Below are 23,895 nucleotides of genomic sequence, written 5' to 3'. Positions count from 1 at the left end.
CTCTCTCTCTCTTTCGGCCCTGCTTTTTGGCACCGGGCATAGCCAATTGGGGAGCCCGTCACGCAGCCCGTCTCCTTGGGATTAGTGGCAGGCCGATTCTGGGAAACGGCCCTTCTGGGTAGGTAGCCTGGATTAGAAGCGGAACGGTGGCCGTCGGTCCTCTTCAGCCACACATGGCTTCGGAACTGAGGGACTGGGCCTGCGGCACCGTCGACTTCTGGCTCTGGGGACGATAAACTGGATTTGCGGCGCCGGAGAAGAATGTCCTATCTCAAGCCCACTGGGGGAGATCTCGAACGCTTCGACGGCCTTTCTCTCATTTATTGGTAAGAAGGGCTGCTACCTGTCTTGGTCGGGGGGGGGGGCGGGCTGTGTATTCTGTTTCATTTAAACGTTGCACATAGAGTGGCGTGGGGACTCGGGGTGTGTGTGTTAAGAATGGACAGGACCAGGGTCCCCTCTAAGCTGAGTTTGCGTGAGCTAGCTCACAGATTTTTAGCTTCCAGCTCACCCATTTTTGTCTTTGCTCAGGAAGGACGGCCCCAGAGCACACTGATTTATGCAGTGGCTCACAACATTCATGCCAGTGGCTCACAAAGTAGAATTTTTGCTCACACGACTTTGCAGCTGGGCGGGAACGCTGGACGGGACTCCCAGAAGGGGCACATTTGCGAGACAGTGTGTCTGGGAGATGTGTGCGTCTATTTGGAGGGGGTAAACAACAGGTCAGAATGTCTTTTAGAGCGAGGGGGCATGGACTTCAGGGTGCGGTTGCGCACGGCAAAAACTGAGGCCTAACCAGGGAATCAAAGAACCGATCTACGGCACCGGAACCTGGAAGTCTTGGGGACGTCGTTGCCTTGAAACCATCGACTTTGCTACTTTATACGGAGAGTGATTGAAATGTGGAATTTGCTGCCGGAGGAGGTTGTGAGGGCTGCAGGGAGAAACAGCTTTCAAAGGGGATTAAACAGGTTCAAGGAGGATCAGTCTATCAGTGGCTACCAGCCTTGGCCGCTGAGGGGAACCTTCACATTCAGAGGCACTAAGCCTCTGAGACCCAGAGCCCTCAGGAGACAACAGCAGGGAAAGGCCTTGGCCTCTCTGCCCTGTTGTTGGCCCTCCAGAGGAACTGGCTGGCCACTGTGTAAGGCAGACCGCTGGACTAGATGGACCACTGGTCTGACCCAGCAGTGCTCTTCTGATGTTCTTCTCAAAGAAAGGCCTTGACCTTTATGCCCTGTTGTTGGCCCTCCAGAGGAACTGGCTGGCCACTGTGTGAGACAGGATGCTGGACTAGAGGGACTGCTGGTCTGATCCAGCAGGGCTCTTCTGTTTTGTTTTTTTTCCTCAGGGGAAGGCCTCGGCCTCTCTGCCCTCTTGTTGGCCCTCCAGGGGAACTGGCTGGCCACTGTGTGAGACAGGAGGCTGGACTAGAGGGACAAATGCTCTGATCTAGCAGGGCTCTTCTGATGTTCTTATCTGTTCAGGTCATTTGAGAAATAAAAAAAAGAAATTCCTTTCTCGATGCATGGAATAGTTAGGCAGGAATGGGACTGTGGTCCCATGCAGCCAGAGAAATGAAGTGTTGTCTGAGCTCTGGCTATAGCGAAGGGCCACCATAGAGACCGTTTCTGGAAGGGGGTTTTTGAATGGTGCAAGATGGATCTTGCCTGGTATTTGCCATGTGTGTGAAGTTTATTTTTTTTCTTTATGTATTCAAAACAATTATTCCTCACCTTTCTCCCTTGGTGAACTCAAGGCGGCTTACAATGTAAATAAAGTGATTATATATATTTTAAAAATACCCTAAAAGACCACAACTTAAAATCTCAGTTAGGAATGCCAGTTTTTTTAAAAACCCTAAATTAGTCAGATGCAGTGCTGAATAAAACTTTCTTCCGCTGCCTCCTGAAGACTGAAAGTGAGGGGGGGGGCAGGTGCACCTCCCTGGGAAGGTTGCTCCATGATCATGGGGCTGTCACAGAAAAGGCCCTGTCACATATACCCATCAGACCAGCTTCTTTGATTGGCAGGACAGTCAGGAGGGGCTTCCGCTTTGAGCAGGAACAGATGGGCCATTGGCCTGATCCATCATGGCTTCTCTTATTTTCTTACATGTGCACTTTGTACATTAATTGTGAGCATGCCTTTGCACAAGTGGAGCATCTCTGCCAATCTTCCTGACCATAACACAAAAGCAGCATGTTCCAATGTCATGCACACAGCCGTCTCGATTTGTTTAAGACATACCCAAAGGTGTGAGTGGGTGGCCTTCTCTTGCTTTGGATCTTTGTACCATGTGGCAGGGTGCTTTTCAAAGAGAAGTCCTGAAGTGTTCACATAAACTCGCTAGCGCATGTTGAAATAGACTTCTCCGGCGTAAAGCCAGGCTGCGCACGTTCATGATCGTGTCTCTGCGCGGCTGCGCCAGATGCATGCTGGGATACCATGGGTACCCACGTGAAGACATGCGGTTCACACACCCGCATGTGTTAAATAGCAAATGTGCATCGATGCACTTTGTATGTTCTGCATTTGCGCGTCCACCTTGGGCTCACATTTCCTTGTGCCTATGCGTTGCAACTGATGTGGGTGAGCCGTGTATGCACACAAAACACCAGTGGTGGTATACAGTCACATGAAGGTGTGCAAAACGTGCATACGTTCACAGTATCGTATTAAAACAATTTTATTGGTAATAAATCTATATCTTACATCTTTAAAAAAACACTTCTTTTATCTACCCCATATATTACTTTCTACCCACCCCTCCCCCCGTTACTTGACCCCCACCGGTGTTATTTGCTTAAAATGCAAATATTTAAAAGAAGAAGACATTGGATTTATATTCCGCCCTCCACTCAAGAGTCTCAGAGCGGCTCACAATCTCCTTTATCTCCCTCCCCCACAACAGACACCCTGTGAGGGGGGTGGGGCTGAGAGGACTCTCACAGCAGCTGCCCTTTCAAGGACAACCTCTGCCAGAGCTATGGCTGACCCAAGGCCATGCCAGCAGGTGCAAGTGGAGGAATGGGAAATCAAACCCGGTTCTCTCAGATAAGAGACCTCTGGCTGACCCAAGGCCATTCCAGCAGCTGCGAGTGGAGGAGTGGGGAATCAAACCCGGTTCTCCCAGATAAGAGTCCACACACTTAACCACTACACCAAACTGGCTCTCTCCCTTAAGGTACCCTTAACTATTAAAACAAAAATTTATATTCTTCTTCTTTTTAAAACTTAATCATTATCAAAGATGGTCCAATGTCCTTTTATTTTCCACTCTTTTTCTACGTATCTTCTAAACTTTTTCCATTCCATCTTAAAAAACTTCTAAATCGTAGTCTCTTAATATTCTTGTTAATTTGTCCATTTCGCTCCATGTCGAAACTTTTATAATCCAAACACGTTCACAGTATCCAGAGGGGATTTTGAAAACGGCTCATCAGCATGCATAGCCCATGTTACCCTGGAGAATGCACAGAGGAGCACAGGGTCTAACACTGACCCATTCAAGTCCCTCCTCCTTGGCGCCTGTGACTTGGTGTTTGGGGCAGTTTTGCGTGGAGTGCCAGCTAACGTCGGGTGAGGGGGCAGGGCGAGACCTAGACGGTCTGGCCCCCAAGGCAAAGCTAACTTCTGGTGCCCCAACCCTCCACTGATATCACCAAGTCACATGGGGGGTGCCCAATTTGGTGCCTCCAGAGGGCAAGCGCCCTTGGCGATCACCTAGTTTGCCTAGTGGCTGGAGCAGCCCTGCCGGGAGGGAGGGGAAGTTAACAAGTAGAACCTTAATGTTTCTGGATTGTTGGGCTTCTTCGGACTTTTGGAATGATGCGACTGCCAGAGTGTAGGAAGGTTAGCTATTGGGAAGAGCCTCCAAAACATCTTGGAGTCAGTTTGCTGTTTAAATTTCAAGGGAATCCAGGAGACAGGGAGAAAGTTGGGAAATTCTAGCTGAAGTTTTATAATATAGTGCAGGGGTGTCGAACATGCAGTTTGGGGGCTGAATCAGGCCCCCACAGGGCTCTTATCAGGCCCCCCCGAGCAACTGGCTGTCCTCTGCTTCCTTCTCCCTCTCTCTTACTTCCTTCTGCATCATAGTTTGCTTTGCCAGGCTCTCTCAATCGCACAACCTGAACCAATTCCGCAGGGCTTGCAAAACATTTCTTTTCCAGCTTGCTTTTGAGACAGAACCTGATTAATTTGACGTGTAGCCATTTAACCATCTTGTGGATATTGTGACTTACAGTATTTTATAGCACCTATTTTATCTATTTTAAATAATTTATTATGTAATTTATTATATTTAAAACTGTTGTTTACATTGTTTTACTTGAATCATGGAATTCCATGTCTGTGAGCCGCCCTGAGCCCGCCTCTGGCGGGGGAGGCCGGGATACAAAAATAAATTTATTATTATTATTATTATTATTATTATTATTATTATTATTATTATTATTATTATTATTATTATTATTATTATTATTATTATTATTATTATTATTACAGCAGAGCTACTGAGCCAAGCCCTCCCTCTCTCTATATATATGTGTGTGTGTTTGACTGTGTTCTTTATGCAGTTTATATCTCTGCTACCTAATCTTAAATAGGTGCACATACGGCCTGGCCCGACATGGCTCGGCCCAACCCAACATGGCCCGGCCCAACAAGATCTCATGTATGTCAGATTCGGCCCTCATAACAAATGAGTTCGACACCCCTGATGTAGTGGGTTCTACACATGGAAGAGGCGAGGTGTTAGTGTGATAACATGCTCTTTATTGAGTACAGCATGTTAGGTGGCTGCACTAACCAGACGGGGCCACGACTGTATACAACTCTGGGTTTGGTGTAGTGGTTAAGTGTGCGGACTCTTATCTGGGAGAACCAGGTTTGATTCCCCCACTCCTCCACTTGCACCTGCTAGCATGGCCTTGGGTCAGCCATAGCTCTGGCAGAGGTTGTCCTTGAAAGGGCAGCTGCTGTGAGAGCCCTCTCCAGCCCCACCCACCTCATAGGGTGTCTGTTGTGGGGGAGGAAGGTAAAGGAGATTGTGACCGCTCTGACTCTTCGGAGTGGAGGGCGGGATATAAATCCAATACCTTCATCTACCTCACAGGGTGTCTGTTGTGGGGGAGGAAGGTAAAGGAGATTGTGAGCCGCTCTGAGACTCTTCGGAGTGGAGGGCGGGATATAAATCCAGTATCTTCATCTACCTCACAGGGTGTCTGTTGTGGGGGAGGAAGGGAAAGGAGATTGTGAGCCGCTCTGAGACTCTTTGGAGTGGAGGGCGGGATATAAATCCAATATCTTCATCTACCTCATAGGGTGTCTGTTGTGGGGGAGGAAGGTAAAGGAGATTGTGAGCCGCTCTGAGACTCTTCGGAGTGGAGGGCGGGATATAAATCCAATATCTTCTTCTACCTCACAGGGTGTCTGTTGTGGGGGAGGAAGGTAAAGGAGATTGTGAGCCGCTCTGAGACTCTTCGGAGTGGAGGGCGGGATATAAATCCAATATCTTCATCTACCTCATAGGGTGTCTGTTGTGGGGGAGGAAAGTAAAGGAGATTGTGAGCCGCTCTGAGACTCTTCGGAGTGGAGGGCGGGATATAAATCCAATATCTTCTTCTTCTTCTTCTGGGTTCCTGCGCAAGCCCGTTATTGGGTCGTTCAAACCAGCAGGGGGCCTGTGATTGGAGCAGGGCAGTCTGGATTTGGATCCAGTTGCCTATTGTTCCCAAGTCCCCATGCTCAGTCCTTCAGGCTCCAATGAGCCAGGTAGGAACACCATGGATTCCCTCATCGATTCACATACATAACAAGTTTACTGAAACCGGGCGCACAAGCTTGGGATGTGGGAGCTGCAAAATTGGGGTTGGGGGGTTGGGGGGGGGATTGAAGGCAGAATGGTAGTTTTGCTTCCTGAGTTTGTGGCAGTTTGGTTCCCTGAGTGCTGAGAATTATAACATTACACAGCTATATTTTCTTCTGGGCCGGAAGTTCCAAACACAGGCTTCGCCTGATCTTCTACCACCGTGGCCCAGGCTAGCCCAATCTCACCAGATTTCGGAAGCTAAGCGGGGTCGGCCCCGGCTAGTATTCGGATGGGTGACCTCCAAGGAATACCAGGGTCATGACGCAGAGGCAAGCAATGGCAAACCACCCCTGAAGCATCTCATGCCTTAAAAGCAAGTCTAGCTCGCCACCTAGTGGTGCATGATGTGAACAGAACTAGAACTTCTGGCTGCCAGACAATTTTAGCATCTCCTGGCTATTCTACACACAATGCCATACAATAATTATTATCACTGTGATTACCATGGCTCCCACAACTGTTGCATCATTCCCAGCATTCATTGTCAGTTGAAGGCACCTGGTCAATGAGAGGAACTAGAAAAATTTGGACTAATCTTTAGCAAATGTCTGGGGGTTTTTTTTGGCTCAGCCAGAAGGGGTGATCTGGCTGGGTGGGTCATAGTATGTCAAAACATGTCTTTGAGCCCCCTGCACAAAATATCTGACGAGTCCCACAAAATATCAGACTAAAAGCCAAGGAAATGAGGAATTAAAATCCCAGATTTTGGGTGTATCTGGTGACCTTGCTTCGATCTCCCCTCCATCCTTGCATTGTGTAGATTGCACGGTCGTTCCGGGCCAGAATTGTCCAACCAGTGTCCTGTTCATGGCTGAAGATCCCACCTGCAATAAAATAAACGGGGGGGGGGGACTTGCGAGGACTTGCAGGGGAGTGGGGATATGCCCCTCGTTCTGGCTTACCTTCACTGCCCGGCTTCCCCAATCCGCTTGTCCCATGAAACCTTTGCTACAACCCCAGTAGTTCCTGAAAGGAATGCAGGTCTCTGTCCTGGGTCAGATCTAGAGTCTAATCAAATGTGGTCAGAAAGAATTGTGATCTCCCCCCCTCCTTATGTTTTGAAAGTGAACGGGAAGTCCTGCCCCACAGATGGAGGGCCCAGAGGAGTCACTGGAGGGAGGGAATGTTTGCGTCTTTCTTCCTGCTCCTTTTTAGTTTGGCGTAGTGGCTAAGAGCCATGGATTCTAAGCCGAAGGCCCAGGTTTGATCCCTCACTCCTTCACATGCAGCTGCTAAGAACCTAAGAGAAGCCCTGTTGGACCAGGCCAATGGCCCATCCAGTCCAACACTCTGTGTCCCACAGTGGCCAAAAAAACACACCAAGTGCCATCTAGAGGTCCACCAGTGGGGCTAGAAGCCCTTCCTCTGTGCGCCTCCCAAGCACCAGAATACAGAGCATCACTGCCGCAGACAGAGAGTTCCAATGATAAGCTGCAGCTAAGTGCCCCTGATGGACCTCTGCTCCATATGTTTATCCATTCCCCTCTTGAGGCTGTCTATGCTTGTAGCTGCAGCCACCTCCTGTGGCAGTGAATTCCATTTGTTAATCACCCTTTGCTGGGTGACTTTTGGCCAGTCACAGTTCTCTCAGAGCTCTCTCAGCCCCGCCTACCTAACGGGGTGTGTGTTGTGGGGAGAGGAAGGGAAGGAGATTGTAAGCCATTTTGAAATTCCTTCGGGTAGTGAAAAGCAGGTCTAGTGAAAAACAGGGTAGTAAAAAACAGTCTGCCTTTTGTTATCTTCGGCAGGTCAGGCAGCTAGCACCATATCTACCCCCACCCCCAGGACCTGGCTACAGCGACCCGTGCAATGGTTACTTCCAGACTAGACTACTGTAACTCGCTCTACGCTGGCTTACCCTGGAGACTGATCCGGAAACTGCAGCGGGTGTAGAATGCAGCGGCTCGCCTGCTGACTGCACCACCTTTATGGGTGGGCATTCGGCCGGTGCTCCGCAGTCTGCACTGGCTGCCCATCGAGTACTGGATCCGCTTCAAGGTTCTAGTGCTAACATTTAAAGCCTTATGCAGCCTGGGACCAACATACCTGCGGGACTGTCTCTTTCCATATATGCCCAGGAGGTCGTTACGTTCAGCCTCCCAACATCTGTTGGCCGTCCCCGGCCCAAGAGACACCCGCCTCACCTCAACTAGGGGCAGGGCTTTTTCGGTCCTGGCCCCGACCTGGTGGAATCAGCTCTCTATTGAGATCCGGGCCCCGCCTGGCTTATTAGCCTTCTGTGGGGCCTGTAAAACGGAGCTGTTCCGCCAGGCTTTTAGCTGAGGCTGCGGGCGTCTATTCTTGATCTGGTTCTCCTCCCCAGCCAACACTATCGTGCTAGGAATTGAAATAAAAACTGCCATCCCTAGGAGATATCCTGATGTGAGATGGCTAGGCTGGGCAATATGTGATGTCATGGTAATCTGAGTGCTGTTGAGTTGTCTGTTTTAAAATGTTTCTTTATTGTATTTTATTGTTTTATTATGTGTTGTACTCTGCCCTGAGCCCTATGGGGAATGGGCAGGATAGAAATTTACTAAAATAAGTAAATAAAAGCCGGGTATAAAAACTAAGTTGTTGTCACTGTCTCCTCCTCCACCACCTCCTCGTCCTTCTTCCTCTTCCTCCTCCTGTGATTTAAGTGGCCCCTCTGAGGTTACGCTGGAAGGAAGAAATGTGCTTTGTGTCTTGTTTCCTCTTACAACAGGGGTAGCCAAACTTGCTTAACTTAAGAGCCACGTAGAATAAACTTCAGATGTTTGAGAGCTGCAAGACACGAACAACAGAGGTTTGAGAGCTGCAAGACAGGAATGGCAGATGTTTGAGAACTGCCAATAGATAGGTGATGGAGAGATGGAAAGAAAGCAACTTTAACTTTAAATGCATTTTCTAAGCCGCTTCGAGGGGGAGGGCCTTGAGAGCTACACAATATGTGGCTCCTGAATTACAGTTTGGTCACCCCTGGTGTCGTGGTTAAGAGCGTGGACTCTATTCTGGGAGAACTGGGTTTGATTCCCAGTCTTCTACATTCAGCTGTTGGGTGACCTTGGTCAGTCATAGTCCTCTCAGAGCTCTCCTGTCACGAGAGGTTCTCAACAGCATCACCTACCTCATAGAGTGTCTGTCATGGGGAGGGGAAGGGAAAAGAGATTGTGAGCCGCTCTGAGACTCCAAGCAAAAAGTGAGGTATAAATCCAAACTCCTCCTCCTTCTCTTCTTCTTTAAAAAAAACTTGTTGTTCTAGGGGCCTTCCATTTGGATTGGGGCCTGTTGACTTTCAGCTCTTTCGCTGCTGTCGTGGCTTTTTGGATGGTAGTTTCTACGAATTTCATATGTCAAAACAGGGTTTCATCCTTGTTTTTATATGTAAGAGGGGCTACTTTTGTATACCACTTTGAGCACCTGTTTGGTTTGTATGCTGCTTTGAGCACCAGCCAGTAGGAAAGCAGTTAATTATCCAAAAGCACATGCTGGAAAGGAAAGACTGTGACAGTGGACGAAGAGGAGGGGGCAATGTATGTTGTGGTTAGAGTTTCAGAGGGTGTCGTGATTAAGAGCAGCGGACTCTAATCTGGAGAACCGAGATCGATTCCTCAGTCCTCCGTGTGAAGTCAGCTGGGTGACCTCGGGCCAGTTCTTTCAGAGCTCTCTCAGCCCCCCAGACAAGTCTAGCTCCTCACTGAGTGATGTGTAACGCGAAAAGAGCTAGAACTTTAGGCTGCCAGACCATCTTAGGATCTTTTGGCTATACTACAGACACTGCCATAAGATAATGATTATTAATTCATTAGTTTCAGTGAGTAGCCATGTTGAAGAACTCGATTGGAGCCCAAGAGCGCATTAGATGCCAACAAGATTTTTTGGGGGAGACTAACCTCTCCAGAGTCACCATTCCCCTAATATCTGTAGAAGAGAGCTTTAACTCTAGATAGTTTATACCGCAAAATCTTGTGGGTCTCTAGACTGGTACAGGATTCAAATCTAGTAATTAGACTGGTGGATTAAGACAGGAGAGAGTTAGACTCAAACTCCCATTTTTGCCACACCCCCTCTATCTAGGGATGCCAGCCCCCAGGTGAGACCTGGAGATCCCCTGGAATAACAGGTCATTTTCAAATTACAGAGATGATGAAGAAGACTGCAGATTTTTACCCCGCCCTTCTCTCTGATTCAGAGACTCAGAGCGGCTTACAGTCTCCTTTATCATCTCCCCCCACAACAGATACCCTGTGAGGTGGCTGTTTTTTGAGGTAGAGGCACCAAATTTTCAGCATTGCATTTGGTGCCACTTCTCAAAAAACCTTCCAAGTTTCAAAAAGATTGGACCAGGGGGTCCAATTCTATGAGCCTCAAAATAAAGTGCCCCTATTCTTCATGATTTCCAACAGAGGGAAGTCGTTGAAGAAGAATGGCAGATTAATACCCCACCCTTCTCTCTGAATCAGAGACTCAGAGCGGCTTACGATCGCCTTTATCTTCTCCCCCAACAACAGGCACCCTGTGAGGCGGGTGGGGCTGAGAGGGCTTTCACAGCAGCTGCCCTTTCAAGGACAATCCTTGCGAGAGCTCTGGCTGACCCAAGGCCATTCCAGCAGGTGCAAGTGGAGAAGTGGGGAATCAAACCCGGTTCTCCCAGATAAGAGTCAACACACTTCACCACTACACCAAACTGGATCAGTTTCCCTGGAGAAAATGGCTGCTTTGGAGGATGGACTCACTGGCCTTGTGCCCCACTGAGGTCTCTGTCCTCCCCAGACTCCATCTCCAAATCTCCAGGAGTTTCCCAGACTGGTTCTGGTAGCCCTAACCCCACCATCTCCCTGCCAGTGGCTGGGGTACAGTTAGGGCTGTTAAGCCCCTGGTCTGGGCAGGGGTTCCGCTGTCTGGGAGGCTCCCAACCCACCAGCCCACATTGGGTCAGAGGGGGGAACCTCCCCCTACATTGCCGGCGCAATGACATCACCCGGACGTGATGTCATCGCACCAGCGAAGGCCCACGGCAACCACTCTAGGCGTTTCTGGGAAAACTCTATGGTTTTCCCAGATGCTCTAGCCATTTGGGAGGGAAAACTCTCTTGGCAACCCTCGGTAGAGTTTTCAGGTCTGTGTTGGGAAATACCTGGAGACTTTGCGGGTGGAGCCAGGAGAGGGCGGAGTTTGAGGAGGGGAGGGGCCTCGACATGGCACAATGCCAGAGAGCCCACCCTTCCAAGCAGCCGTTTTCTCCAGGGGAGCTGATCTCTACCAGCTGGAGATCAGTTGTAAGAGTGGGAGATCTCCAGGCCCCACCTGGAGGCTGGCAACCCTACACCTTAGATTCTCTCACAAATGAAAGCCACCTCTCTGTGTTGTGGTAAAACAGAGGGGGAGAGCCATGTTTGCGGACTTGACTGCCTCGCAGGAATTCTGGGATCAAAATGTGGCGGGAAGGCCACGAGGGTAGCAGTGGCATGCTGCCTACCAGGCCACGGCCCTCTGCAGATACCCGGCACCACTGACCACTTACGGTAGGCCTGGTTAGGGTTGCCAATCCCCAGGTGGGATAAAATACAATCCGAGAGAGGTCACTATAATGGATAACACAACAAAAAATGCAAACTAGTGACCAATTAACTAAGACGTATATAGAAACCAGTCCAAATGTCCAAAACATGTATATACAAGTCCCAAAGTAGTGTGCTGACAAGCCAATCGATTAAGTACTTGTTTCTTTCCAGTCTCCATCAGACCTGGGACCAATATTGATTCAATTATATAGATACTTTACACAATTTTCAAAAAAAGAGGGACACAGAGCGTCTCTTGCAGCAATTTCACATCGGCTACAGCTCAGTAAGCCACATACTGAGCTATAGCCAATGTGAAATTGCTGCTGGAGACGCTCTGCGTCCCTCTTTATCAAGTACTTAATTGATTGGCTTGTCACCACACTACTTTGGGACTTGAATATACATGTTTTGGACATTTGAACTGGTTTCTATATACTTCTTAGTAAATTGGTCACTCGCTTGCATTTTTTGTTGTATAATCCCCAGATGGGGGCAGAGGATCCCCTGGTTTGGGGGCCCTCCCCCTGCTTCAGGGTCATCAGAAGGTGGCGGGGGGGGGGAAATGTCTGCTGGGAACTCTATTATTCCCTATGGAGAATTGATCTGTGGGTTTCTGAGGCCCTGGGGGGGGCTATCTTTTGAGGTAGAGGCACCAAATTTGCAGCATAGCATCCAGTGCCTCTCCCCAAAATACCCCCCCAGGTTTCAAAAGGATTGGACCAGGGGGTCCAATTCTATGAGCCCCAAAAGAAGGTGCCCCTATCTTTCATTATTTCCAATGGAGGGAAGGCATTTGAAAGGTGTGTGGTCCCTTTAAATGTGATCCCAGAACTCCCTTCGGAGTTCAATGATGCTTGTCACACTCTTGCTCCTGGCTCCACCCCCAAAGTCTCCTGGCTCCACACCCAAAGTCTCCAGATATTTCTTGAATTGAACTTGGCAACCCTAGGCCCGGTCAGCAGAGAGATGGAAAAGTACTGGCCATCCCCAAGGAAGGAGAGCTCGGCACAGCAATCCTCCTGTCGCTCTGTTTGTGCTCCAATATGTGGACGATTAGTGCCGGGTGACGCAGCGGCAGGAAGTGTTCCGCCCAGCTCCCCAAACAGGCCCTGCGTGTGAAAACGGCCAGCTGTGTGGCTTGATGTTCAGCTGTCCTTACACTTTTATTAGGATTTTGTTCAGGAAGGCAGCTTTGGCGGGTGGGAAACAGATGGCCGGAGAAATAATGCGGCCCCGTCCCTTCGATAAATATGGCCCAATTCAGTGACTGATTAAAAGATTAATTTGTTAGAGAGTTTGGGGGCCGGGGGGGAAGAAAGAAGGAGGGAGGGGAAAGGAAATGAAGAGGATCTTTTCCTGGTACTTTTCCTTACTGTGATGAACTGGAACATACGTGGGGGCGTTTGGTATCTTTTTTTTTTTTTTTTTTTTTTAAAGAGGGCCTCTCTATCTTTATGTAAAGGCAAGCAAATACAATTTCCAGAGAGCCAGTTTGGTGTAATGGTTAAGAACTGTGGACTCTAACCTGGAGAACTGGGTTTGATTCCTCTCTCTTCTTCCACGTGCAGTCAGCTGAGTGACCTTGGGCCAGTCACAAGTTCTCTCAGAGCTGTTCTCTCAAGAGCAGTTGCCTCAGAGCTCTCTCGGCCCTGCTGATCTCACAGAGTGACTGTTGTGGGGAGAGGAATGGAAGAAGGCTGTAAGCTGCTTTGAGACTCTGAGTGAAGGGTGGGATATAAATCCAATATCCTCCTCTTTCTTTCTTTCTTTCTTTCTTTCTTTCTTTCTTTCTTTCTTTCTTTCTTTCTTTCTTTCTTTCTTTCTTTCTTTCTTTCTTTCTTTCTTTCTTTCTTCTCCAGATGAAAGGAGACAATGCCCCACAGCTAACTCACAAGCACACAACATCTGAAAGGTTCCTGCAGGCTTTGGAGCTGCTGAGACCCTTCCCCCAAATTTCAGCGAGCTTCCAGTTTTTAAAAAGAAATAAAAGGGGAAATAAACCTGCTATTCCGTGTTTAGACTGGCAGTCACTCAGTGGTTGAGGACAATCAGCAAGCACTACGATGTCTTCTTAAAACTTGAAAGCCTTGCTTTGGAGTTAATCATACAGTTCGAGCCTGCATTTTGCTTCTGATTGTTCTTCTTAAAACACTTGGTGGGCACCACAAAGTGTGCCAAAGACACGAAGGCTAGCAAAATACAGCTGTGGGGTTAAAGTGCAGTACTTTGAGCAGATCTGTTGTGGCAGGCTTGGCTTAAAATGATACGTTCTCTTTTCCATTTAGCCAGTTAAAGTTCAATTACCTTTATTGGCATTGAAAAGGTCAAGGTAGTCCCCTGGGCAAGCACCAGTCGTTTCCGACTCTGGGGTAACGTTGCTTTCACAACATTTTCACAGCAGACTATTTTGTCGGGTGGTTTGCCATTGCCTTCCCCAGTCATCTACCTTTCCCCCCAAGCTGGGTACTCATTTTACCCACCTCGGAAGGATGGAAGGCTGAGTCAACCTCGAGCTGGCTACTTGAACCCAGCTTCCGCTAGGATCGAACTCAGGTCATGAGCAGAGGGCTCTGACTGCAGTACTGCAGCTTTACCACTCTGCGCCACGGGGCTCTTGATTTATTGGCATTAAAGGAGAGAGAGAGAGAGAGACATAGATGTACACACACACATGCATATAAATAGATAAAACATCCCAACATGAGTTGAGACAAAAGAACATTCTAAAAGGGTCTAAAATCTGTACAAAAATAAGTCAAAAGTCAATCTGTCTAATACAAATTTAAATTATAATACATTACTGCGTATAAGAGGCACAGTTTCAATGGCCGCACTTGCACAAGGGCATAGTCTGCTAGCAAAAGGTGTACTGTTAAATCTCCCAGTGAAAATCGCTGAAGGGAGGGCATTGAACCTAGCAAGAGAAAAGATTCTGCGTAATGCTGGAGTCTGAAGTTGGTAAAAGTAGCTAGCAGGAAGGCCCACAGTGGGAAAGATCCCATGACTAAAGAGCGGAGCATGTCTTATCAGTTGCATATAGCCAGTTGCTGTTTCCGCCAAAAGGATGCAGGAGGAGGTTGGCCCACAAGAGAAATGGGAATAAGAGAAGAGTTTTCATGGTTGCTAGCGATTATGCTGGTCTAAAGATTTCACCTTGGGACTTGCAGCTGGCGTATGCAAATACACTGGTTCCTGTTCTTTGTGTTTTACCTGCTGTTCTCATAGCACTAGGGAAATGACCGCTAAAGAGCAGCTAGATTGGCGTCCCTTAGCGGCTTAGGAACTGACACGAATTTTAGGGTACAAACTTTTGAGAGTCAAACCTCCCTTTGTGAAGACCCCCCCCAATCAGGCCCCACCCACATTCTAAAACACTCGGTGGGTGCCAGGGAAGGTCTTGGCAGTGCCCACAGGCACCGTGTCAAGGATTCCTGCTATATACTGATGAGTAATTGTGTCTTAAAGGAGCCCCGTGGCACAGGGTGGTAAAGCTGCAGTACTGCAGTCCAAGCTCTCTGCTCACGACCTGAGTTTCATCCCGGTGGAAGCTGGGTTCAGGTAGCCGGCTCAAGGTTGACTCACTACACATGCATGCTTGTCGAGGGTCTTTCTAAGAGGCAGGCAGGGAAATGGCACCTCTCGGTGGTCTCGCAACCCAGCCTTTAGAGCTCCTTGAGCTACTTGAAGACCACTGACCCTCATGGCTATGACCAGGAGTTTTGCTTCTGGATTCAAGCTCGCTTTCCCCCACCCCTCCTCAAACACGAAGGTTTTTGTTACAGCAGGCCGTGTTTGGATGACTAAGGGAACCCTGGGCCAGCCATGAAGCTCACATGCCCCTGCATCCTTCCCCTTCGGCATCCCTCCGCTGAGATCGAAGGTTTCAGCGGTTAAAGTAAGCCACAGTTTGCCAGATCTAAAGGGAAACTGTAGTTTTGAATCCTGATTCATTGGCTGGAAACAGATGGCAGTTTATTGCAACACCCAGATTTGGACATCATGACAAACTGTAATTTGTTCTAAACCAGGAATGATCCGATCCCAACACAGAGTGCAGAGGGAGGAGAGGGAACATATGACCTGTCTCTCTCTCTGTCTACATATCTATCTCTCTGTCTCTCTCTGTCTCTCTATCATCTATCTGTCTGTCTGTCTATCGATCTGTCTTTGTCTCTATCTATCTATCTATCTATCTATCTATCTATCTATCTATCTATCTATCTATCTATCTATCTATCTATCTATCTATCTGTCTGTCTGTCTGTCTGTCTGTCTGTCTGTCTGTCTGTCTGTCTGTCTGTCTGTCTTTCTATCTATCTATCTATCTATCTATCTATCTATCTATCTATCTATCTATCTATCTATCTATCTATCTATCTATCTATCTATCATCTGTCTGTTTCTCTATCTATTGATCTTTCTATCTGTCTCTGTCTCTCTCCCTCTTTATGATCTATCTATCTGCCTGTCTCTCTGTCTCTATCTGTTTGTCTGTCTCTCCATTTATCTATCTATTTTCATCATCATCATCCATTTGTCTATCTGTCGTCTATCATCTATTTACTTATCTATCTGTCTGTCTATATCATCTACCTACCTATCATCTATCTATCAGTCATTTATGATTATCATATCTCTCTCTTATCTCTCTCTCTCACTCTACCTACCTACCTACTTACCTATCTACCTGCCTGCCTGCCATCTTCCATTTATCTACCTGTCTATCATCTATCTATCTGTTGGTGTGTCTTTCTGTCTCTCTCTCCAATAAGATGTATTTAGAAGAAAACACAGAACTTGGAAAGAATGACAATTTCCAAATCATACAAGCAATGGGAAGAAAAATTAGCTGACACAAATCTAGCTTTTAAAAACTCACTGCTTAAATAATCCAGCAGAGTACTCACAAAATGCAACTAATGCCAAAAGCAGGACAGCACCAAAAATCTGTAGGAAAGACAATTCCAAGAGGGACACGAGCATGAAACGGTGCTTTGCTTTCACTACATCTGGGTGTAAAAAGCAGCTGAGGTTCTTGTAGTGGGGCGGGGTAGGGAGGGGAGAATCATTGCCTTTCTGAAGGGCTCCAGAGAGCAGTTCCTCCAGGGAAGCCGCAATGCTGGCATATTGGAGGGAGGAAGCCGGGACTTTGAAGATGCCGGTTGTCGATAGTGCCCAATGAGCAGGGCGTTCCCCCCCCCCCCCGAAATCCTTCTGGCGTCCTTGTTGCTTTGAAGCTATGAAATCAGCTTTGCGAAATTATCATGAAACTGCACGGTTTATTCTGCCAACTTCTAGAGGAACAAGGATCAAGCAAATGAGATTTTCCACGCTTGTCAACATTGGGAGCTTCTCTTTCGCTTTCTCTCTCTCTCTGGAGGTCTGGGGGGGGCAGGTTGTAAGAGCTGCTGATGGGGCAGAACATCGGAAGCCTCTCTTTTGCTTTCTCTCTGTGTGTGTCTATCTCTTTCTCTCTCTCTGGAGGTCTTGGGGGCAGCTTGTGAGAGCTGCTGATGGGGCAGAGCTGTGCCTCTGGGTGTTTTTACACTGGCAGTTTACGACTCTCTATCTCTGCATTGTAAACTCACCTTTTACATTACATAACGTTCCCATAATTGTTTCGCATCGCTGCTTCCCAAGGCATTTACATTTGTTTCAGTGAGATGGGTTTCGACGACGCCACAAAAGCGTTTTTCTCGAGACTAGTTTTGGCCTGGTCTTTTCTCTACGGGCGTTGCAAACTTGTATTGTAAAAGTTTTCTCTACGGGCGTTGCAAACTTGTATTGTAAAAGTTTTCCTGCGTTTTAAAAGACTCCTCCAAAAGCCACCACAAGGTGCAGTAATTTGCATGAGAACTGACAGCATTTGAAATTTTTACATATCATTGCCTGCCTCATCTAGTGATTTAAATTTGTATTGTTTTTGCAGTGTGGACACGATTTTCAAGCAATCGTATACATTTAACTAAGCACTGGTATTCTGGCTGCCCTCTGATAAGAGATACCCCCCTCCCCCCAAATTGAAATGCTTGAACGTAAAAGGAAAATAATTAAAGCGGAACAGTGGCAGGCGATTTGAAGACTCTAAAACTTTGGATCAAACTGAATGTAAAAACACCCTCTTTCTTCTGAACTTACTGACTGATGCAGCTCAACTCTTCAACCAGGCAGAGAAGTTACAATGGGCCTCTTTTCCAACTCGCAGCTGTCTCTGTCTTTCACAGAGCCTCCAAGTCAAAGTGGTTAAATCATTCAAACACTCTTCTGCATTCTCGTTTTCGTTGCTTCTTTTTTTTGTTCTTTTCTGCATAAGTTTTGCTCCCTCTATTGGCCAAGACGAGATTACATCGATGTATGTCCGCCATAACTCGCTACAGGTTTAAAGTGTCTGGTTTTTATGCTCAGTCTCTATGTTGGCCCTCCAGAGGAACTGGCTGGCCACTGTGTGAGACAGGATGCTGGACGAGATGGACCTCTGATCTGATCCAGGAGGGCTCTTCTAATGTTCTTATGAAGGCCTCAGCCTCTCTGCCCTGTTGTTGGTCCTCCAGAGGAACTGGTTGGTCACTGTGTGAGACAGGATGCTGGACGAGATGGACCTCTGATCTGATCCAGGAGGGCTCTTCTAATGTTCTTATGAAGGCCTCAGCCTCTCTGCCCTGTTGTTGGTCCTCCAGAGGAACTGGTTGGTCACTGTGTGAGACAGGATGCTGGACTAGATGGACCACTGGTCTGATCCAGTAGAGCTCTTCTGATGAAGACCTCAGCCTCTCTGCCCTGTTGTTGGTTCTCCAGAGACAGGAGACTGGTTGGCCTCTGTGTGAGACAGGATGCTGGACTAGAGGGCTCTTCTGATGAAACCCAATATATCAGGAATGCCAGCAACAGAATGGTCCACAGATGGTACCAAGTACATAAAAGGATGGAGAAGGGCATATTTGCTCATTCTTGCTGTTGAGCACCAGCTAGGCCAGTTCCAGGGGTATTTTTTTTTGGGGGGGGGGGTTGGGCAGAAAGAGCCCCTCCCTTCCCCACTGCTTCCATCTGCTTGCAATGCCTTTCCATCCATCTCTCCCACCGCCCCCCTGTGCATCCTTCTCTTCCCCCTACCTCTGCTCTCAGCCCCATGAACCATGTGCTCACCCCTCCCCAGATGATACCGGGCAGCATATACTGGTGGGTGCGAGGAAGTCTTCCAAGTGCAGACCTCAGGCCATGCTCACACTGGCCCTGAGCAAGGATTCTCCTGTTCTCTTTTGGCTGTGACAAAGCCATCCATTCCTCCTTTAAGCCCTGCACCGGGGCGGCCAAACTTGCTTAACATAAGAGCCATGTTTCTAACTTTTAAAGCCTTGCGCGGCCTGGGACCAACATACCTGCGGGACCGTCTCTTTCCATATATGCCCAGGAGGTCGTTACGTTCGGCCTCCCAACATCTGTTGGCCGTCCCTGACCCAAGAGAAGAAGAAGAAGATTGCAGATTTATACCCTACCCTTCTCTCTGAATCAGAGACTCAGAACGACTTACAATCACCTATATCTTCTCCCCCCACGACAGACACGCTGTGAGGTGGGTGGGGTTGAGAGGACTCTCACAGCAGCTGCCCTTTCAAGGACGACTCCTGCCAGAGCTATGGGTGACCCAAGGCCATTCCAGCAGGTGCATGTGGAGGAGGAAGAAGAAGAAGATGATATTGGATTTATATCCCACCCTCCACTCTGAAGAGTCTCAGAGCGGCTCACAATCTCCTTTACCTTCCTCCCCCACAACAGTCACCCTGTGAGGTGGGTGGGGCTGGAGAGGGCTCTCACAGCAGCTGCCCTTTCAAGGACAACCTCTGCCAGAGCTATGGCTGACCCAAGGCCATGCTAGCAAGTGCAAGTGGAGGAGTGGAGAATGAAACCCGGTTCTCCCAGATAAGAGTCCGCACACTTAACCACTACATCAGACTGGCTCTCGCCTTGCCTCAACTAGAGCCAGGGCTTTTTCGGTCATGGCCCCAACCTGGTGGAATCAGCTTCCTACAGAGAGCTTATTAGCCTTCCGTAGAGCCTGTAAAATGGAGCTGTTCCGCCAGGCTTTTAGTTGAGGCCGTGGGCGTCTATTCTTGATCTGGTTGGCCTCCTGTATTGGCGCTGTTACCTGTGTAACAAAATGGATTATCATCTGCCATCTCTATGAGATATCATGATGTGAGATGGCCAGGCTGGGCAAAATGTGATATGGTAAACTTCTCTGAGTGCTGTTAAGCTATCTGTTTCTAAAATGTTTTAATTGCATTTTATTGTTTTATCATATGCTGTACTCCGCCTTGAGCCCTACAGGGAATGGGCGGAATAGAAATATACTAAAATAAATAATAAATAAATAAAATGCATTCTCCATGCCAGATTTAAAGAGAGAAATGCCTTCTCCGAACCGGCTGATGAGGCTGTGGGGGCTTTGTGAGCCACACAATATGTGTGAAAGAGCCACATGTGGCTCCCGAGCCACAGTTCGGCCATCCCCGGTCTACACGGTCACGGGCAAGGTTGGCCCCAAGAAACCGGTCTAGACGGGAGGGTCTCAAGATCTCTGGGTTCAGTTCCCCTGGCCACCTGCCTCTTTTAGTAAGTTCATAACCGGTGAAATCCTAGAGGCCAGGGAGGCGGGGTAGGGGGCGGGGTAGGGGTGGAGTGACATGGAGGGATTTAGAAATGTAGGGAGAAGGATAATCCCGTTAACCCTTTCCATGCATCCAAATTCCTGACCCAGTACAAAGCAAATGATTATTTTCTTGAATGGACAAGGTTTATTCAGGGCATTATGTCTGCTGCTTCTTTGTTTCCGCCTGGGGGAGGGGAGGCGGATGGAACCAAAGCAGCCCCAGCAGAGGAGGGAACTGAGAGCAAGATGGGGTGGGGTGAAGGTGACTGTTTTTACAGTGAATGGCTTATTCAGGAAATGTGTTTCTCTCCCCCCACCCAACCCTGAAAGCTTAACACCCCCCCCCCCAACTGAATAGGGTTGCCAAGTCCAATTCATGAAATATCTGAGGACTTTGGGGGTGGTACCAGGAGACACCAGGGGTGGAGCTAGGCACAAGGGTGTGGCAAGCACAATTAAACTCCAAAGGGAGTTCTGGCCACCACATTAAAAGGGACCACACACCACGAGAGCCAGTTTGGCGTAGTGGTTAAGTGGATGGCTCTCTTATCTGGGAGAACCGGGTTTGATTCCCCACTCCTCCACTTGCAGCTGCTGGAATGGCTTTGGGTCAGCCATGGCTCTCTTATCTGGGAGAACTAGGTTTGATTCCCCACTCCTCCACTTGCAGCTACTGGAATGGCCTTGGGTTAGCCATAGCTCTGGCAGAGGTTGTCCTTGAAAGGCAGCTGCTTTCAGCCCCACCCACCTCACAGGGTATCTGTTGTGGGGGGAGAAGATAAAGGAGATTGTAAGCCGCTCTGAGTCTCTGATTCAGAGAGAAGGGCAGGGTATAAATCTGCAATTCTTCTTATTCTTCTTCTTAAATGTCTTCCCTCCGTTGGAAATAATGAAGGATGGGGTACTTTATTTTGGGGCTCATAGAATTAGACCCCCTGGCCCAATCTTTTTGAAACTTGGCGAGTTTTTTGAGAAGTGGCACCAAATGCAATGCTGAAAATTTGGTGCCTCTACCTCAAAAAACAGCCACTCCAAAGCCCCAGATACCAATGGATTGGTCTCCATAGAGCAGGGGTGGGGAACAGTGACTCTCCAGATGTTTTTTGCCTACAGCTCCCATCCGCCCAAGCCATTGGCCATGCTGGCTGGGGCTGATGGGAGTTGTAGGCATAAAACATCTGGAGAGCCACTGTGCCCCACCCCTGCCATAGAGTATAATGGAGTGCCCAGCAACTATTTCCCCCCTCCTCACTTTCTGATGACCCTGAAGCGAGAGGAGGGCCTCCAAACCGGGGGATCCCCTGCCCCCACCTGGCGATTGGCAACCCTAAAACTGAAGAAGGCAAATACTTGGTTTGTCCTTTGGAGAAACGGGATGTGGAGGGGAGGCATCTGTGAATTTCCTGCCTTGTGCAGGGGGAGTTGGACTAGACAACCCTGGAGATCCCTTCCAACTCTATGATTCTACGATGCTATGTGGCATGTTGTACAAACCCACTGAAACACACACTTGCCGTTTCTCTTCCACCTAGGAGGACCGTGCCTGGTACCAAAGCCAGACAGCTTACCAGTACTTTATTAGTTGGATTTTTGTTTGTTTGTCTGCTAACGTGGCTATTGTCTTTATTTTTATATCAGCGACACTTGAAGTGAAGTGAACTCATTTCTTCCACAGAGAGACTGAGCTTCCCATTAGAAGATCTGTATCTGAAGGGTAAAAACTGCCTATGTGCAGTTTGCTAGCTAGAATATCCCTGGGGGGCGGGGGGGGGGAAAGGAATTCCAAAATGGACTGTGTATTTTCATGTTCTGTTGGAGTTCCAGACTGGACAGGAAATCCATTTTCTCGGTTTCCTCCCATCAGGGCTTTTTCTGGAGCAGGAACTCCTTTGCATAGGAGGCCACACACCTCTGATGTCGCCAATCCCCCTGGAGTTTACAGTAGGCCCTGTACGAAGAGCCCTGCAAGCTCTTGGAGGATTGGCTACATCAGGGGTGTGTGGCCTTATATGGAAAGGAGTTCCTGCCTCCCATTACCTTTTGATGCATAATAATTAGGGTTGCCAGATCCCCCCACTGCCCACCATCAGTGGGAGGATGGAAGGCTAGGGTTGCCAAAAACAGGTTGGGAAACCCCTGCAGATTTGGGGATGGAAGAGGCAGGTATTTGGGGAAGACAGTGGGGTTCAATGCCGTAGAGCAGCCATTTTCTGCAGGAGAACTGATCTCTGCAATCCGGAGATGAGCTGTGATTCCAAGGGATCCCCAGGTCCCACCTGGAGGCTGGCCTCCCCTGTCCTTTCAGCTGGAGATGTTGGGGGGGGGGGCGAATCCTGCAGAAGTAGCTTGCCAGGCTCCAGGTGGGGCCTGGAGATCTCCCGCTTTTCCAACTGAGCTCCAGTTGGCAGAGCTTAGCTCCCCTGGAGGAAATGGCTGCTTGGAAGGGTGGACTGGAGGGCATCGGATCACGCTGAGGCCCCTCCCCTCCCCAAACCCCGCCCTCTCCTGGCTCCGTGCCCAAAGTCTCCAGGTATATTCCAGCACAGACCTGGCAACCCTATGCAGAAGGCTGAGTATGGGAAAGGGAGAAACCGTCGCAGGATATGAGGCCGTAGAGCCCACTCTCTGAGGCAGCCATTTTCCCCAGGGGAACCGACCTCTGGAGATTAGTTGTAGCTCCTGGAGACTTCCAGGCCCCACTTGGAGGTTGTCTCCCCACCTCCTCCTGAGCCACTGCCCCTCCTGAAACGGTGTCTTTCCCCACGCAGATTAGCCTCGCCTGAATCCATCGGTTGTGGCCTTGGCTGCCTCCCCCAGCAGTGGGTCTCTCATGGTGCCCTTTGCTCGTCGCCTCAGCCTCAAAGCACCTCAGAGCCGAGGTGGCATCGGCTCTGCCACCGACCATGCAGTGCACCTCGGCCGTGGCCTGTGGCCTTTCCCCCCCGTTGCCATGGCCACGGCCATTCCGCATCATCCCCCGCGCTCTAATCGTCCTGTTCCGGCACACTGTGGGCCGCTGATCAGATTAGACAGCCAACTCAGCAGAGGGGGGAGCGGGGAGGAGATGACGCGGCGGTTTGGCCGCTGGGGATTTAACCCTTGGAGATTTCACCCTCTGCTGTGGGGAGGTGGAGGAAGGGGAGGGAGGGAGAGAGAACAGACAGGGTGAATGGAGGGGGGGGGGCTTTTGCAATGTACATAAAGACCTTTGTTCCTAGTCAGGGCCTTTTTTTTTTTGAGCAGGAAAGCACAGGAATGCAGCTCCGGCTGGCTTGGCATCAGGGGGTGTGGCCTAATATGTAAATGAGTCCCTGCTGGTTTTTTCCCTACAAAAAAGCCCTGTGTGAAACAACGGTGATGTCAGGGGGTGTGACCTATTATTCAAATGAGTTTCTGCTGGTTTTTTTCTACAAAAAAGCCCTGTGTGAAACAACGGTGATGTCAGGGGGTGTGGCCTACTATTTAAATGAGTTCCTGCTGGTTTTTTCCTACAAAAAAGCCTTGTGTGAAGCAATGGTGATGTCAGGGGGTGTGGCCTACTATTCAAATAAGTCCTTGCTGGGCTTTGTCTACGAAAAAAGCCCTGTGTGAAACAATAGTAATGTTAGGGGGTGTGGCCTGACATGCAAATGAGTTCCTGCTGGGCTTTTGCTACAAAAAGGTCTGCGTGAAGCAATGTCAGGGGTGTGTGGACTCTTATTCAAATGAGTTCCTGCTGGGCTTTTGCTACAAAAGTAGCCCTGTTCTTAGGCAACTCAGAAAGAGCCAAGGACGACTGCCAACTCAGGTTGCCAACCACCAGGGGGCAGCCAGAGATCTCC

General features: G+C 48.9%; 1 protein-coding gene across 1 annotated transcript in view; it reads left to right on the top strand.

Annotated features, from left to right (window-relative positions):
• The first annotated feature begins 246 nt into the window (after positions 1–246).
• LOC132588585 (syntaxin-binding protein 4-like) overlaps positions 247–23,895 on the top strand; it is a 54,391-nt gene continuing 30,742 nt past the window's right edge. Inside the window, exon 1 of the mRNA XM_060261017.1 lies at positions 247–326. The gene's annotated coding sequence lies outside the window, so the exon portion shown is untranslated. The remainder of the gene's footprint in view (positions 327–23,895) is intronic.

Source organism: Heteronotia binoei, chromosome 20 (assembly GCF_032191835.1).
Source record: "Heteronotia binoei isolate CCM8104 ecotype False Entrance Well chromosome 20, APGP_CSIRO_Hbin_v1, whole genome shotgun sequence".
Lineage (NCBI taxonomy): Eukaryota > Metazoa > Chordata > Lepidosauria > Squamata > Gekkonidae > Heteronotia > Heteronotia binoei.
This window is presented reverse-complemented; position numbering and strand designations above follow the sequence as displayed.